Source organism: Salminus brasiliensis, chromosome 10 (assembly GCF_030463535.1).
Source record: "Salminus brasiliensis chromosome 10, fSalBra1.hap2, whole genome shotgun sequence".
NCBI classification, from domain to species: Eukaryota; Metazoa; Chordata; class Actinopteri; order Characiformes; family Bryconidae; genus Salminus; species Salminus brasiliensis.
Genome location: NC_132887.1, coordinates 39068952 through 39085984, shown reverse-complemented (window position 1 = coordinate 39085984; position 17033 = coordinate 39068952). Strand labels below are relative to the sequence as shown.

The window sequence follows — 17033 nt, the reverse complement described above, 5'->3', positions numbered from 1 at the left end:
AGGGTTGACATTTCTAATAAAGTGGCCAGTATGAGGTAAATATTTCCAATAAAGTGGCCAGTGAGTGGAAGCACATAGTAGGTGTATCTATTAAAGTGGCCAGTGAAAGTAGAAAGTGAGTGAAAGTAGAAACGTATGGGTTTCTAATGAAGTGGTCAGTGAGTAGAAGTACAAGAAAGTGACCAAGACAAAATAAAGGGTCTTGCTCTCTCTGAATGCACATATAGAGGACAATGTCAGGAGAGACAGTCCGGTTCGGGTACCAGCTCAGGCGTGACTGGGTCTCAAACTCTCAGGCTTCACTCCCATGCTTGTGCAGAACTTCACAATAAGACCTTTTCCACAATTTGCATTTCTGAAGTCATGTCTCTGGAAAACAAAGGAAAGCTGCATTTGCCAAAGGAAAGCTGCATTAAAACGTTACAATCTGCACCAAACAGTTTCTAATGAGTCTGTGAGAAAATGACAAAACAAGCCAAAACAATCCAGCCCTCCATTTCCTCCAGCTCTTCTGATTTGAGAGAGAGAGCGTGCGAGAGAAAAAGAGAGAGACAGTGCTCATTTTCTTCCATCTCCTCTGGCTTCATCTCTACAGCATTTCTGACTTGCTCTCTCCCTCACACACACACACTCGTTCACAAATGCATGCATTTTCCTGAGGCAAATAACCTTTCTCTATGTGACTAGCTGGAACGCTAACATCCAATAAACGTCATTAAATTAAAAGACACTAACTAACTATCCAGCATGATCAGAGACCCGCTTCCTAACTAAGGGTGACCGCTTGCGCGTGATTCCGTGTGATAAGACAGATGAAGGCAGCTGACCGAATGCTTGTAACATCGCTGGACAGCTAAACACACTTAGAGAAGCAATTGACCACCATCATGCTGAGAGATGGTGGTGGAGGGCCAGCTCACCCACTAACAGAGACTCCCGGGCATGGATCCCAGGCTGTGGCATCATCAGATCTAGATTTAGACAGCTGCACCATTCAGGAAGACCTCGGGAAGGCTCTTTCCTGTTCCAGCATTACTGTGTATAAAAGTGAGATTCATGACAAGTTTGGGTGTAGAGGACCTCTAGGGGCCAGAGCATTAGACACAGTCTCAATCGTCCAGTCTAGGTTGAAACTCATCTGCTTAGTTTAGCTTTTGGTAAATCAGGTTTCCATTCAGATAAAAGTTGCAGATCTAGGCGTTCATGCACACAGGGAATTGTGGTAAACTGAGATGCTGGAGTGGTCACCCCACCGCATGCATGTGATCGCTCAGGTTTGTGGACGGAAGAGCAGACTGAGGTTTCAGGGGGCTCCCATGTCTGTGTTACCTTCTATCACTTTTTCAGAACAGTCCAAACTACCAAGGGAGTCGTTAGCCACACTCCGATAATGCTCACAATCTCTGAACTCCTTGGATCCATTTATGACCGCCCACTTGTCCAGCCTGGCACACATGGAAGACTGACCGCTGGAGTCCAATGCTCCTCACGTCAGCTTTGAGGGAGTTTTCCTGTGTTGGAAAATTATTAGAATATTGGAATATTATTACTGGGTTCCTGTAAAGCTGCTCTGTGACCACAAAGCAACATATAATAAATAAATAAATACAATTTTATTCCCCCCATGGACACTCCAGTGCTCCGCCAGTGTTCAGACCCCCGATGGTACTATAATAAAAGACTTTGTATATAGTTTTAGCCTGAAGCTTTCTAACATTACAGGAATATTCACTCCCAAACTGATGATTTTTGAGGACAGAGTTACCCCTGGTAAATGTACCCTACAGGTCTGCGCCATCAAATGTAACCGCATTTGCGACACTTGGGGGCGAGACTCAAACTGAAGCTTCATTAACTGAGCTCTGGACTGCAGTGGAATATGTAAAGCTAGTCCACAGCAGACAAGCAGAAGAGCCCGGGTAAATTCTTCTTGTGCTGTTAGGCAGACCTTCAGAGCTTTCTGCAGTCCGGTGGAGCTCGAAGACGGAGTGTGGAGCAGCGCAGATAAGTAAAAACGGATCCCCTGTTCTCTGTAATTAATGGTCGATTTAATGACCGGTGATCATTTTTGTGGTAAGGTCTGTAAGTAAAGTAATGTTCTCCTGGCATAAAAAAAAAAAAACGTCCATCCTTGATTGGGGCCTCTTTATCTTCTCCGCTGGCTCCATGAGGCTAATATACATTATGGCTCAAGTCCAAAAGAGCAGGCTCGGTTCTGTGATTTGCATGTATTTCAATGATAAGCCCCCTCCCTCAACACCCCCACCAGCCTTTGACTGAGTGCAGCCAGCTGGGCCAGAAGAGCAAGGGAGGACTCGTGCTTTCAGCTCCTCTGAGAAGATGGAAATAATGAGAGAAAATCTGCGATTCTGCGAGACTCGGGCCGATTTGTGCCGTCAGTCAGGGCTTCAAACGAAAGAGTTAGCGAACGAATCATGACGAGATGTGAAACAAACAAATAAATCACAGACGAATTCACCTTGGTTGTGATGCGGCACGCATACAAACTCAAAGCACACACACACAGCAAAGTTGAAGTCTTTTACTGTGACTGACACGTACAACGCCCCGCAGCCTGAACAAGCACCCAATTAAAATCTCGTCCCGTCCTCACTTTCTGCCTCCCTGCCTCTTAGCTGGCTCATCTTTCGTTTCTTCCTTTCGGTTTCCTGGCAAATTCACCCCATCCATCTTTTCTCCGAACCTCTGCCTCTTATCCTTGCGCCCACTGTCTCTCTCCCTTCCTTTCAGAGCATTAATTGATCTGTGACGGTGGGTGACCTCACATTTTGCTGTACAGTCCACACTGTACAGTGACGAATACGTGCACCTTTATCCTTTTATCCTTTATCCTTTATTAAGGCTGGACGATCACGGGAGAAAGACCATGTTTGAAATACAAAGATTTCTTGACCTAGCCAACACCAGGTAGGGTAGGTAACCATCTATCTAACAGCAGCTAGGATAGGTAACAGCAGCTAGGGTAGGTAACCATCTATCTAACAGCAGCTAGGGTAGGTAACAGCAGCTAGGGTAGGTAACCATCTATCTAACAGCAGCTAGGGTAGGTAACCATCTAGAGGACATTAACGAGAGAGGTAACAATTTAACAAAGACCAGCTAAGAGTAGTAAACATCCAGAAAATGCCAGCTAGAGTAGGTAACATTTAACAAACATCAGCTAGAGCAGGTAACATCTAACTAACATCAGCTTGAGGAGTGAACAGCTAGATAACATCACATAGAATAGTTAACATCTAGTAAACTTCAGCTTGAGTAGCTAATATCTAGCTCACATTTGAAATGCAGTACTTGATCTATTCTAGCTGATGTTAGCTAGATGCCAACTATTCTAGCATCAGCTACAGTTGCTCCATTGCCTCCTACACACACACACACACACACACACACACACACACACACACACACACACACACACACACACAGAGAGAGAACAGGTAGGCAAGTGCATGCCTTGCCCTGGCACTGAGCTCAGACACAGTAGGAGGTCGGATTAAACTGGAGAAGAGCGAAGACGTTTTCCCTCTCGCGCTCCGCGACTGAAAGTCAACCCCACAGACAATTCCCACCATTCCACTGCGCAGCACTGCTGACACTTCATTCTGCAGAGAACGCACCAGCCGCCGTATTTCCGGCTCCCCTGCCAAAATAAAAAAGGTCTGATAGGTTTGTCAGGAAAGCCCAGCTGGGTGACAGGCGAGATTGGACAACCCGGGCACGGAAAAGAGAGAAAGACAGCCGGGGGGAGATAAATAAGGAGAGAAACGAACAGAGCTTTGAAGGAAGCAACGCACTTTTAAAACTGGCAGAGGAACGGACAGGGTTATCTGAGGTGAGAGAGAGAGAGAGAGAGAGAGAGAGAGAGAGAGAGAGAGAGAGAAACTGGTGAAAGACAGGAGGGGGGAGGGAGGGAGCAATAAAGAGAGAAATGGGATGGAGATTTCCCCTCAAATGCACACACAGCTTGTCTAGTCCCTGTAGAGAAGTCTTGCCAATAGAAAAAAACTCAAGCTAGGGGGCTGGAAGGGGGGATAAAGTCGGGGTAATGTCCGATACAACTGATTAGGACATTTGCATTCACACATGTATCCCCTCCTGATAATGCTTAGAAAAGTCCTTGGTTACCGTACGTGTCTGAAAGGCTGTAGTTAAGGGGACGTCTCCAAAATGACAATGACGAAAAGTCATTAGAACCAAATACAGAGTGGCACCACAGAAATGCGGTGACCAATCAGAGTCAGGCAGAGAACTCAGGATAAATTAAACAGTGATCAGAACTAACTACAGTCAGGAAGCAGGTCCATGAATAACCGTGGAGATCAGGTGGAAACCATAATTTCATAGTAAGAAAGATGGCCATTTAACCCATCCATGGCAGTGAACGTACATACACCTGGTGCGGTGCATCTGGGGATTAGAATCTTGCCCAAAAGGTACCTTAGCCTGAGGGAGGGGAGAAGGGAGGAAAAAAAAAAAGTTGGTCCTCATCTCCTTGCACCCGACAGGCAAGGGTTTAAAACCTTACCACGATAAGTAAGCTATGGTTGCCCCCAAAACAAAGAAAGTGACAAAACCAGAAGGAATGTAAAAAACGAAGGGGAGAGAGAGAGACAAAACTCCACGACCTTTTAGACTGTCTGAGTGGCCAGTCAATACATTTTCATATTCCGCAGCATATTTCATTTGCGTTTGAGTGAAATTCACAGAAATGTTTTCTGACAGCGCGACCTGGCCTGCGGAATGGATGCGGGCGCGACGCAGGTCATTTAAATTCATAAAATCCAATTCCTTTAAATCAACAACCTGTAAACAAGAGCAGGGCCTCAGCAAACCACGTTTATCCAGTAACAAGAGGAGGCAAATAGGCGCCCCCCTTCCCAAGCAGACAGCATTCTAAAAAATATTCCAAATGAGCTCCACACTTGCTCTAATGTGTTGGAAAGGACAAATATCAACAGCAGCTAGGATGCACAGTGAGAATTCTAAACAGTGCTGGTGCTTCTGCATCAGCTGATTACTTCAGTGACGGTCTGAAAGAAATGAACGAGCTTCTTAAATGATTCTCAAATGAGAGAACGGCATCTATTCCAGCCAGCAAATTGCAGCCCAACCTTTTTTTTTTTGGACCTTGTGACATAATTTGCATTTTCACAATATGGCTGGGATTGGAACTCATAGCCTCCAACAACAAGGTGATTAGAAACAATCACAGACATTGGGGTATTAGAACAAACATTTATGATTTTATGATTTTTTATTTGCTCTTGATGCACTAATAACCAGCAACATTTTTGGTCACAGAATTGGAACTCGTAGCCTCCTGATAATGAGGTGAAATTTTAGACAGTTGTAGCACTGGGCAACCGCATGAAAGCTACCCAAATAATGTTGTGATTAAGAGGAGTCACAGTCAGGGAAAGGTCTCGGAACAAACTATACAGTGATTAGTTCCCATCACAGTCATGGGAGGTCTTAAAAAAAACAACCTGGTGATTAGAACCAATCACAGTCAGGGGGAGGTCTTAAAACAACAAACTCAGCAAATTAAGATCAAGAGCAGTCAAGTAAGGTCTTAGTGTAAACAACATGGCAATTAGAAGTCAATCACAGTCATTAAAACAAACAACACTTCTTGTATTTGGGACATGGTGATGCACATTATAATTTGCAACATTCATTACTGCTGCATTGCTGGGATTTGAACTCATTACCTTCTGATGAGAAGATGGGAGGTTTCAGAACAAACATGGTGATTAAAACCAATCACAGTCAGGGGGAGGTCTTAGAAAAAAAAATGACACTGTGACCAGAACTAAAAACTGATGACTTCAGATGGAATTGGAATGAGTGATGCACTGATAGTTAGCAACATGTGAGCACTGCATGCGGGGATTTGAACTAATAAGCCTCTGATGATGGGTGACATCTTAAACAGTTGCACTGGGAAACCAAATGTAGTGTTACCTTTATAATATAGTGATTTAAAGCGACGGTGGCCGGCCAGTCCTTACACTGCTCATCCCCCCAGTTCTCCAGAAACCTCTCTCTCTCTCTCATCATGCTGTGGTGTTGTAAAGCCATGCCCCCCATCAGTAATGTTGGCGGCAGGTCGTTTTTGATGGATGTTCTGGCTGATCCCATGCAGCGACTGAGGCGTTTCACTCTGCGTGTGACAGCGCCTTAATTAAGAGCTAAAGATTTCCACTCTGTGCTGACCGAGCACGAGCCCACGCAGAACAACATGAGCTTTCTTCAAAATCAGGGAGCCGTCCACACCGCTGCCCACGATTAACACGCCTCCTAATGTGGCCTTCACATCCACACAGCACTGTGTTGCATGTTTGTCATTGTTAATAATCAGCCAACTAATAAATCTATAAATCTGTCTGTCCGGTGTCCGCCTTTCTGTCCACCTATGAAAAATGAGCTTGGACATCTTATTCACAGGTGAAGTGGCCAACACTGATGAGGTCCTGTTCCAAGTTCCAGTGGCTCCTGTCAGGGGGGTGGATTTGCAGATTAGGCAATGAGTGAACAGTCAGTTCTTGAAGGTGATGAAGGAGTTGAAGCAGGAAAAATGGACAAGCGTAAGAATCTGAGACACTTTGACAAGAAGAACCAAACAGTGATGTTCTAGACGACTGGGTCAGAACATCTCCAAAACAGCAGGCAGGTCTTTGGGTTTTTTTCCTGGAATGCCGTGATCAGTACCTACCAAAAGTGCTCCAAAAGAAGGACAACCAGGGGTCATGGGCACTCAAGGCTCAGGGAAGCTCATGGTGGCCCCACCTCACAACTTACAGGACTTAAAGGATCTGCTGCTAAAGGTGTCTGAAGGTGTCCAGAGGTCTTGTGGAGTCCTACTGTTTTGGTGGTGCAAGGGGGACCTACATTAAATTAGGTGGGTGGTTTAAAATGTATAAGGAAAAAACACGTCTGACCGCTAAGAACAAGTACAGTAAAAGACCAAAGTGAGTCTGTGGAGAAATCTAAGAGTGAACACGATGAACCAAAGGTTACTGACCGTGCAGCGCTGAGACTGAAGCAGTGAGGTGGTCACCTTCTGACCGCTGAGTTAAGATCAGCCTCCAGCCTCAGAGACAGGAATGAAGAGGAGATCATGCTGTCCTGGAAACAGAGCCTGTAAACACACAGAGAGAATTTACCTCAGAACAGTCACAGAACAAAAGCCTCGGAGCCTCAGTGCTCACATTAATGAGTCACTTCAGAAACACGACCGATTCACAGGGTCTCGTTTGTCGCCATAAGATGGTAGTATTCAGATCATCATGTGCTCTGATCAGAGTGAGCGACGAGGTGCATCCCTCAAACACACCACACACCACCCTCCCCTTTGGTATTTCTTCAGAAAATGGAAATAACAGTCGGCTATTCGCACGTTTTAGGCCGCCTTCACGTCCACCTTGCTTAGGGGCAGATCTGTTATCTTGTTCTGTAGTCTGGTTCCCTTTGACCGGTCTGAACACTGCACCCTACACGAGAGAGCACCAAACTACTGAACTAAGGTCAGTTACGAACTGCAAGGCTGCACATTTCCCCCAAAGATCTGCAAGTGTCTGGATATGAAGGTGCTAACCAGGCTAGCTACTCTAGCTGATGGTAGCTAGATGTTCGCTAGATGTTAACTACTCTAGCCAATGTATTACGTATTACTATTTACTATATCTACTATTTTAACTACTCTAGTTGACATTAGCTGGGTGTTAGTTTAGTTGGATGTTAACTACTCTAGCTGATGTTAACTAGATGTTAACTCCTCTAGCCCACGTAGATGATGTAATCTAGATGTTAACTACTCCAGCTGACGTAGGCCACGTTACCCAAACGTTAAAAAACCCTAGAGCTAATCCTCTTTAGCTACATGTTAACTAAGTTGCTATAGCTGATGTTATCTAGATGTTAACTACTTCAGTCCCGGTAACTGATGCGAGTTGGCTGTTAACTACTCTAGCAGATGAACTGGCGTATTGGCTCACTGTAAGGAGAAATAACTGAGAACCTACCAATCTCCCACGAATATTTGTATTCCACTGCATGCAACAAAAAGGTTTGTGCTTCTGAATGCTCCTGCCTCTTTACAGCAGCACTATCACGTAAAAGGAAGCCAACAGCCCTCACTTTAACTCAGACCAAAAGTACCTCCAGACGCATGCTAAACAGCCATGGATCAGACCACACCGGATCACACCAGTCTTCCATACAGCTATGATCCTGTTGAGTGAGCGTAGTTGTGACAGAAAGGAACTGGACACATCACAGCATGCTGCTGGAAGCTGCCCACACACCACCTGGAGTCTGGGCTCAGAGCTTGGCCACGAACCAAAAAGGTGTTCCATTCCAGCCATCCTGCCATCGCTGCTGTATCCCTGAGCAGAGTGCCCGATCTCTAAGGGGTGCCATATGGCTGGTCGTGCCCCCAGACCAGAAGCAAAACTACTATAAAACACAGCAGTGACTACCGAACAATGTTCCACCATCCATACAAAGTCAGAGGATGCAGGCCAGAACAGAGGGGGGGTGGTGCGGTGGGCAGTGTTGTGCTGGGAAAGCCTGGGTTTGGATATTTGCATGGACATCAATACGACAAGTACCATCTACCTACACATCCCTACGAACCAGGCAATGGATCCTTTATGGCAATGGTAATCTCTGATGGCCTTTTTCAGAAGGCTTTAAAAGGATGTCATGGATCAGAATCAGAGCCAGGCACTGAGCAGCCACCTCAGCCCGGGAAGCGACTGAAGGATAGGGGTCTTTTTCAAGAGCACCATAGCTGGTCCAGGGGATCATGGGTGCCTCCCCACCCCCCCCGACTGGAGGATAGGTGTCTTGTTGAAGTCCACCTTAGCTGGTCCAGGGGATCAAACAGGTGTCCTTTTGCTCCCCTGCCCTCTTCTCTGACCATTAAGCCATTAGGCAAAACTCCAAAAAGGCTGAACGCAGAGCAATCAATAGATGGACCCAGTCCCCCCCCCCCCTGCATCCCACTGTTAAGACCCTTTCCTAAAGCGAAACTCAAAAAAGGCTAGCTGCAGTAGTCAATGGATGACCCGAACAACCAGATCCATCCCAGCTTACAGACTCTCTCACAATCCCTTTATTTTAAAAGGCCCTGAAGAACAGTGGCTCATCTTCCTCAGAGTCGCTGCGGGGATCAGAATCAGAGCCAGGCTCATCCACCGTCTCTTCACGAGTCCAATCTGCCCTTATATAGCTGTACTGCTCCACACTGAAGGATTTCACCACAGCTCATTTCAGCAGAGTCTGCAGAATATGACCCCTCATCAACCCCTTAAACACTACGGCACTACCATGCTCCGCACTCCTCTGTTAATAGTGTTACTTCAGTGCGCTGCTTAAACAGGAGGGGACAGGCCAGGTCCAGCCTCAGCCTTTAAATAAAGGGAAACTCATTACTGATGGAATTCACCAAAGGGAGCACATATCTAAACAGGGCATCGGAAAACACACACACACAGTTTCCACTGACCAGACACAAATCACACACTCATTTCTTTTCAGGACAGATAGTATCATCACCAAATTCTTCTTCCTTCCTTATTGTTTTCATTTTTCTGTTTTAAAAAACGATCTTTCTGGAGAGAAAGGTTTTTTTTGTTTTTTATTCCGCAGTGATGGAGCACACGCAGAACTGAGCGGTGTGTGTATTCACTGAGGGTGAGATGTGTGAAGAGAGAGAGAGAGAGAGAGAGAGAGGGAGAGATATGAATGGGGAGTGAAAGTGGGAGAGAATAAATAAGAATGGAACGGACGGCAGAGAAAGATTACGCGGTCAACACTCTCCACTCGCGTCACTGTGCCCTCGTACACCTGGACAAATCCCTGAGGCCTTCTCGAGGGCCACTCCGTTACCGCAGCAGCACAAACAAAACCCCCAGTACATCAGATCCTCTTAAATTGAACGGTCCTCTTCTCAGCTTAGAAAACCTGGGGTAAGAGCACCTGCACTGTAGCGTGGCTGACTGTGTCTCTGGAGCAAAGAGGGTTAAGGGCCTAGCTCAAGGGCCCAACGCTGACTAAGCTGGGTATCAAATCCACAGCCCTGGGATCAATATTCCAGTGGTTTAACTACTGAGCCATCACTGCCCAGCGGTGCTCATAAAGGGTACAGTACAGTACTGCGTAATGCTGTAACCCAAGTCACTAGTGTGAAACCCTGTAATTTCACTATACTGCCGCAGTCCACATGCTTCTTCACCTCTCAGCTTGTCCAGAAATGCGTGTGTACAGCGTGTCCTCCAGATGCGACCTAAGGCACAGGCTAGTTTGTATCAGCTAGGATTCAAAAGAGACCTCTAAGCTTAGATACTATTACATACAAAAGTCAGTCTGGAGACACAACACTCTGAAGAGGAGGGTCTTCAGTCTGGGTTTAAAGACAGGGACTCTGCCATTTGGACACCCAGGGGAAGTTTGTTCCTCCACTTTGGTGCCAGTACAGAAAAAAAAAGCCTGGATGCTTCTCTTCCGTAGATCTTAAAGGAAGTCTGGTTGAGCCGAGCCATACTTGAAGCTGGAAGGGCCCCGAATCCCAACTGTAGGGGGAGCCCAAGAGCATGAAATAGCAATTCTCGCAAAATGCTGCTTTAAGCAGTACAGCAAAACAGCCGGTACTGCAGACTTGTAAGGATTGGACACCACATGTGCTGGTCAGGGTCATGTTTTATTTGTATGAGAGCGAGTGAGAGATAGAAAGTAAGAGTGAGGAGAGAGAGTGTGAGCCTCACTCCACACACATCCTGAAATGAGGATCAGAGGAAAAAGAAAAAAAAACAAAAAAGGTAAATCAGCCTGCTTCAGTGTTCACAGTATGGGTCCTAGAAGGCTACTGCTGCTTCCATAATGTGCTTACACACACAGTAGTTAACACACACACACACACACACACACACACAAGCAGTTCAATTGGATCAAAGAAAAGCCTAATGTAAATCAGTCTGCTTGGCTTTTCACAGCATGGATTCCAGACTGATATTGGTTTTATATCACATTTCACACACGCATTTGTGCACACACACACACACACACACACACACACACACACACACACACACACACACACACACACACATTATTCTCCCTCTCTCTGCTCTCTTTGGGAGAAAGGCGGACAGAGTGCTGATGATGAATCACTGTGGACGTGTAATTCTGGGCACTTTCTGACGAAACCGGGCGTAGAACAGAAGAGCAGGCATTCAGAGCGACAGTCGGGACGAGCCGAACACCTCAAGACAAGAGCCGATCCTCTGAGAAACGCAAGAACCTCAGCTGTGTTCAAAGCCCCCAGTCCTTCCTCAAATCTTACACCTTGTCTGAACAGTGAGCCAGTTTTCATATGCAGCATCGCAAAGGCTTCAGAAAACGGTCGAGCCTGCACGTCAATTTAACGCGTAAACAAACTACGGAGCTATCGACTAACAGCTCCAGGCTTCGCCTCAGATCAGGCCGTATGGCTTCAGATCTGGCACTCATGCCTGGTGTACACGGCTTAGCTCAATATAATAGGACTGCTCTGGTGTTGCTGCTGTCGCTCGTTCACTGGTCTTCCAAGATGTTTGATGCAATTTTTTGAGTCTTCTAAGGAATAACTGTGACTCACTGAACGAGCTGAGCAATTCTATGGAAAGTAGCATCATCTGTGTTTGAGCTTCAAAACGCAGGAGGGTGCTTCAGGGGGTCTTGCCTAAAGGCAGGGGTTCTATACAAAACCATGCAAACTCACAGGGCCATTTAATTTTTCAGTGGTTCTTTAATTTCTTTAATGAGCATTTGTTTGTATTTTGATTTAGAATTGTTGAAATAGAAATAGAATATTTGTACATCCCTAAAAAAATGGTTCTTCAACAGGGGTTCTATGTAGGACCATAACAACACCAGGGAGCAAATGAATGCTTCTATTGTACACCTATGAGGCAGATACTTGAGGATCAGGTATGGGCAGCAGTACTTGGCATCGTCAGATACTTGAGGATCAGGTAGCAGTATCAGTACTTTGTATCGGAAGATATCCAAAGATTAGATACGGGCGCTTGGTTTTAGCAGATGTTTCAGGATAAGGTATGGGTATTGGAACTTGGCATTGTCAAATACTTAAGGATTAGGTATTGGTATCAGTACTTGGCATCAGGTATCGATACTTAGCATCGCCAGATACCCGAGTATCAAGTATCGGGACTTGGCATCGTCAGATACCTGAGTATCAAGCATCGGGACTTCGTCAGATATTTCAGGTTTACGTGTCGTATCAGTACTTGGCATCAGGTATTGGTGCTTGGCATCATCAGATACTTGAGAATCAGTTATCGGTATCAGTACTTGGTATTGGAAGAATTAGATACGGGCGCTTGGTATCAGCAGATGTTTCAGGATGAGGTACGGGCATCGGGACATATTTGAGAATAAGGCATCGGTATCAGGACTTGGCATCGTCAGATACTTGAGGACCAGGTATCGGTATCAGGACTTAGTCAAATACTTGAGAAAAAAGGTAAATGATCAAGTGATTTTGGTACACCCCTCGAAAGCCATCTGGCCGTTCGTGCTCCAAAATGGCTGTCCAACATATCCAGCCTAAACTGGGTTGTTTGTATTCAGGTTCTTCGTGAGCCCTGCATATCTGGATTATCTTCCACATTGCAATTATGGCTATCTCACCATCAGCAGATACTCAGTATCTGAGATGTGTTCATAAATACTGAACGGTGATGATGCCGGTGTAGAGCAACGCAAAGTATTTCCTGAGCCGTTGAGTACGAGTGTGTGTGTGGTGAGAAGAGAGTGTGGATGCAAACCCCAAGTCCACCCTGTCCATCACACCCACCTACATACACAACTACGTCCAGACAGGTGGACAGATATGCTTATGAAAACACATTACCAGAGCTGGTCTGATCGCTCATATTCCATCCAAAAACAGACAAATGAGCCCAAAGCATTATCAGATACAGGCCTCAGGCCTTCCACGTGCTACTAATGTTATTAATGCCGAATGATGCACAGATGATGAGGCTTTGGCCAGCTTCAGATGGATCACCCATGTGTTGCTTTAATAAGCACTGATCTTTCTCTATCAGGCCCTCATCCTGTCGAGTAAACCACACAAATATGAACATATATGGGCTTGGACAGATCCACAGCACTGCATGAGACAAATAGAGGATCCGATCAGATTAGATGAAGGTGCTATTTGAAGCTGGCCATCCTGTGAAGTTCTGCTGTTGTTCTGCTTTTACTCTTTCAGGAACTTCAAGTTGATTATTCTAACAAAGGAAATTGAAGGTACTTATTATAAAAACACATTAAGGATTGATGTAGGTTCAAAGTCTTCTTTGTAGTTCTGACAGCGACTGATTGCTTCATACAGAGTTTACTTAAAGCAATACACTAATCTAATTTACACAAGTGTCTCCTCATCCTGGAGAAAGTAGAATGGAATTTCTGAAGTTTAACTGTTCGTTTTACTCAAGAATTTTGATGCTAATAAACCTCCAAGTTACGGAAGAGCCACGTGAGTGGAAGATCCGGACAACTGGTGGAGAACGGACCTCCAAAAGGCATTACGTTTCATTTGAAACACTGTTTAACATTTTACAATGTCCTCAGCAGCCAGAGCCTGAGAGAGGACAAATGGCCTTGCTCTCTCCGGGTGGGTAGATTGTTCTCTTGCTCTCTCACCACATCACTTTTTGTTTAGATGCTGGCCGGCATAGGCGTCTGCTAGCCGATGCATCAGAGCTGGGTACCCGGCGCTTTCCTCAGAGCGCTGATTGCCTGTTCATGCTGGATCAGCGACACAGTGGCCGGTTGAGCTTGTGTCAGTCCTCACCCTCCCAGTGTCGGGGGCATTACACATGATGTTTGGGGGGGAAGGGGGGGGGGTGTACTAACAAGTGGGTTGGGTAATTGGCAAGCGGGAAAGAAAACTGTCATCTTCAGAATGAGAAATGTATGGTTCTGTGTAGAACATTCTATACGGAACTAAAAATATAAATAAATAAATAGATCGCCTTGAACTTGGCTGACCTCAAAACTGGTCTGATGGACAACATGCGGGCTAAGGGTAAAACTGTGTAACCCGTTTTAATCTTAGCCATGAATTACTGACCTCAAACCAAAAGGCTCTGCCCCTCTAGCTCCTCAGCTTCATCCGTCTACCAGGCCTCCAGTACATTTCTGCCCCGAGAGATAGTTTCCTGCCACAGACACACAGAGACACACACGCAGATAAATCAAGTGAGCTTGCCTAGAGGAAGTACTGTGCAGTTTAGTGTGTGTTCTTGAAGGATGATGGTCCTACAGCATGCCTCCTGTCCATCCAGGGATTTGAACCCACCCTCCCTTCCTCGCCTGAGCTCTTACCAAACGTCTGAGTGAGATTATGATAGCAAGAAAAACATTCTTCTTTTGCCTCAGTGAATGTCAGCATAAAGCCCCCTCCGTGCACTCCCTGGAGAGCGCTGCTCGCTGGAGTGTGGTCAGGCTTTTTCCTCTAGCCCTTCCTGAACCTGACAGAGCTGCTCACCCTCAGCCCAGACAAAGTTTCTCCTCTATTTCTCTCTCTAAAGCACCTGTTATACCACAATTGTGCAGGCAGACCTTGCAATGAGGCTGTAACATAAACAGTATGTGATGCAGTGTATTGTTGCCATCATCGCTGCTGTAGCTCCAAAAACGGCAACTTTACAGGAGAAGGAAAAAAAAAAAAACCCTTAGAGTAGAGGTGGGCAATTCCGGTCCTGGAGGGCCAGATTCCTGCACAGTTCAGAGCTTTTCCTTCTGAAGCACACCTGATTCAACTCACCTGTTAAATGCTGGGTTCAGTGGGTCTGTTAGAGCAGGGAAAATCAGCAAACTGTGCTGGACTCCTGCCCCCCTCCCCCCCAGAGTTGCCAACATGACATCAAAACAAGGGGCTGAAACTCAGGAGTTCTGGCATTACTCGTTTCAACGTTTCTAAGTCGTTCTGTCAGCTTTGTGCTTCTTTTTAAAGGAAATTAGAATTAAAGCCTGGACGCGTGCATTAAAAGCACGTCCCAAACTTTGGCTGGTCAGTGTAAGTGTCGGGGGCTTCACTAAAAACTCCGCTTTCATGCGTCCTCTGGCAGCACTTTCCATCCTACCATTACAATAATAGTAGGGGAACAGCCCAGCTGGCAATAAGAGAGAGTGACTACTCTGCGAGAGAGCAGGTAATGATTGATGTTGGTGCAGAAATAATCAGGAAAGCCTATTAATGTCAGAGATCTCACCTTGCAGGAAAAGTCAGAGATTCTACCGTGAAACGACTGTCAGCGGCGGCAACTGAGGGAAAATAGAGCTTTGACAGACGAGGGGTAGAAAAGTCTGAAAATAAGTCCTGGTTATTCCTGAGCCAATGCGCTCACTCTCATACACAGGTGGAGGTAGAGCTTGAACTGAACAGTGAAGTCATGGGGGAATCATTTTGCAAATATCTGTTGTGCTCAGTTGTGCAACAAACTACTAATTTGATAGTCGAATAATATATCGGTTATTGAAACGAATAATCGATTATTAGGATTATTTATCACTTACTAAATAACTTATGTCTGTGTCAGGTTTTTAAATGTAGCTTTAAGCGGTTTTATTCATTAGCTAACTAACACAATGAAGACTAAGATGAAAGATGAAAACCATACTCAGATATTTAATAATATCTACTAATATTAAAAGTCCAATAAAACAAAGCAGAAGCAATAAAACTAATCAATCAGCTTTGCCTTAAAGTTTCCGATCAGCAAATTAAAAAAGTATTTGTATTAGAGACTTACTTTAACATTGTCTGAATGTTGGTTTGCATTAGAGACTTTTATTTTGACACGGTCAGCATGATCATTTGTATCAGTTTATTCCAACAAGGTCTGTTCATTTGTATCAGTGACTTATTTTGGGCTGGTGTAGGTGGTTCTAGAGCTGACAATCTGGGACTTTCAGAACTATACTCTGTAAAGTTTACTCAGAACGGTGGAATTAATTCAAAATAATAATTAAAAAATAATAATAAATAAAACACACACACACACACACACACACACACACACACACACACACACACACACACACACACCACATCCAGTGGGTGGCGGTTCTGCAGACGGACACACCTGGTTGATAATAGATTACCTCTATTATCTAAAAGAGGCTAAAGAGAACTAAAAGAGGCTGGGGCTAAAAGAAAGGTTACAGTTACTCAAGCAAACCACAGGTTCCACTTCGGTCAGCCAAGAACAGAAAGCCGAGGCTGCAGTGGCAGTGTATCGTGACACTCAGTCATGTCAACATGGACCAGAATCTCCAACATCTTGTGGAATCCATACCACAGAGAATTCAGATTGTCTTCAGAGCAAAGCACAAAGCACAGCCAGCACTGGGAGTCACATAAAAGCTGGAGAATGTCTGAAGTAGCCTCCGAATGGACCTCTGGTGGACCGGATCGGGTTGCCTGGGCTCTGAATGCAGATGCTAACTCCACCTCCTACCAGAGCCAAGCCTCTAAAGCACTGCAATGTTTGTGTCACCTTAGCCATTACGCAGAGCGCTCAAAGTGTTTGATGATAACCTTCATGCTGTGGCACTCGACCCCAGGCTGGTGCTGCTTGAGTGGAGTTTAGCTGTTTGTGCTGTAGGTGATGGAGTGGCTGAGCCGCAGGATAAAGGGAACTGAATAAGGGAGAGATAAAGGTAGAATCGTAAAGGTAATGCACCCTCTCACCTTCTTTTTCTCCACACCCACACACACACAAACAAACAAACGCTGAGCTCAGGACAAGGCCATCACCAGGAAATGAAGGTCTTGGATTTGAACTCCAGCCCAGCTGAAATCTATTAGCAAGCAGCAGAAGATGGCCTGTGTTACTAGGTGATGCCGTGGCGTTTTTTGCTGAGCCAGCATCAAAGCAAAGAGCTACTGCTAAAGGAGTGTTCAATGGCTGTGGACCACGATGATGTCATTC

General features: G+C 45.4%; 1 protein-coding gene across 4 annotated transcripts in view; it reads right to left on the bottom strand.

The window, feature by feature from the left end:
- Window positions 1–17033, bottom strand: part of chrm3a (cholinergic receptor, muscarinic 3a) — a 104749-nt gene that overhangs the window by 61913 nt on the left and 25803 nt on the right. Inside the window, exons 2-3 of one of the 4 annotated variants that reach the window (XM_072690065.1) lie at window positions 14168–14255; window positions 7046–7162 (exon numbers count right to left, since the gene is read on the bottom strand). The exons of 1 other annotated variant lie outside the window; for it this stretch is intronic. The gene's annotated coding sequence lies outside the window, so the exon portion shown is untranslated. The remainder of the gene's footprint in view (window positions 1–7045; window positions 7163–14167; window positions 14256–17033) is intronic. 2 more of the 4 variants (XM_072690067.1, XM_072690066.1) reach the window with 2 other exon arrangements.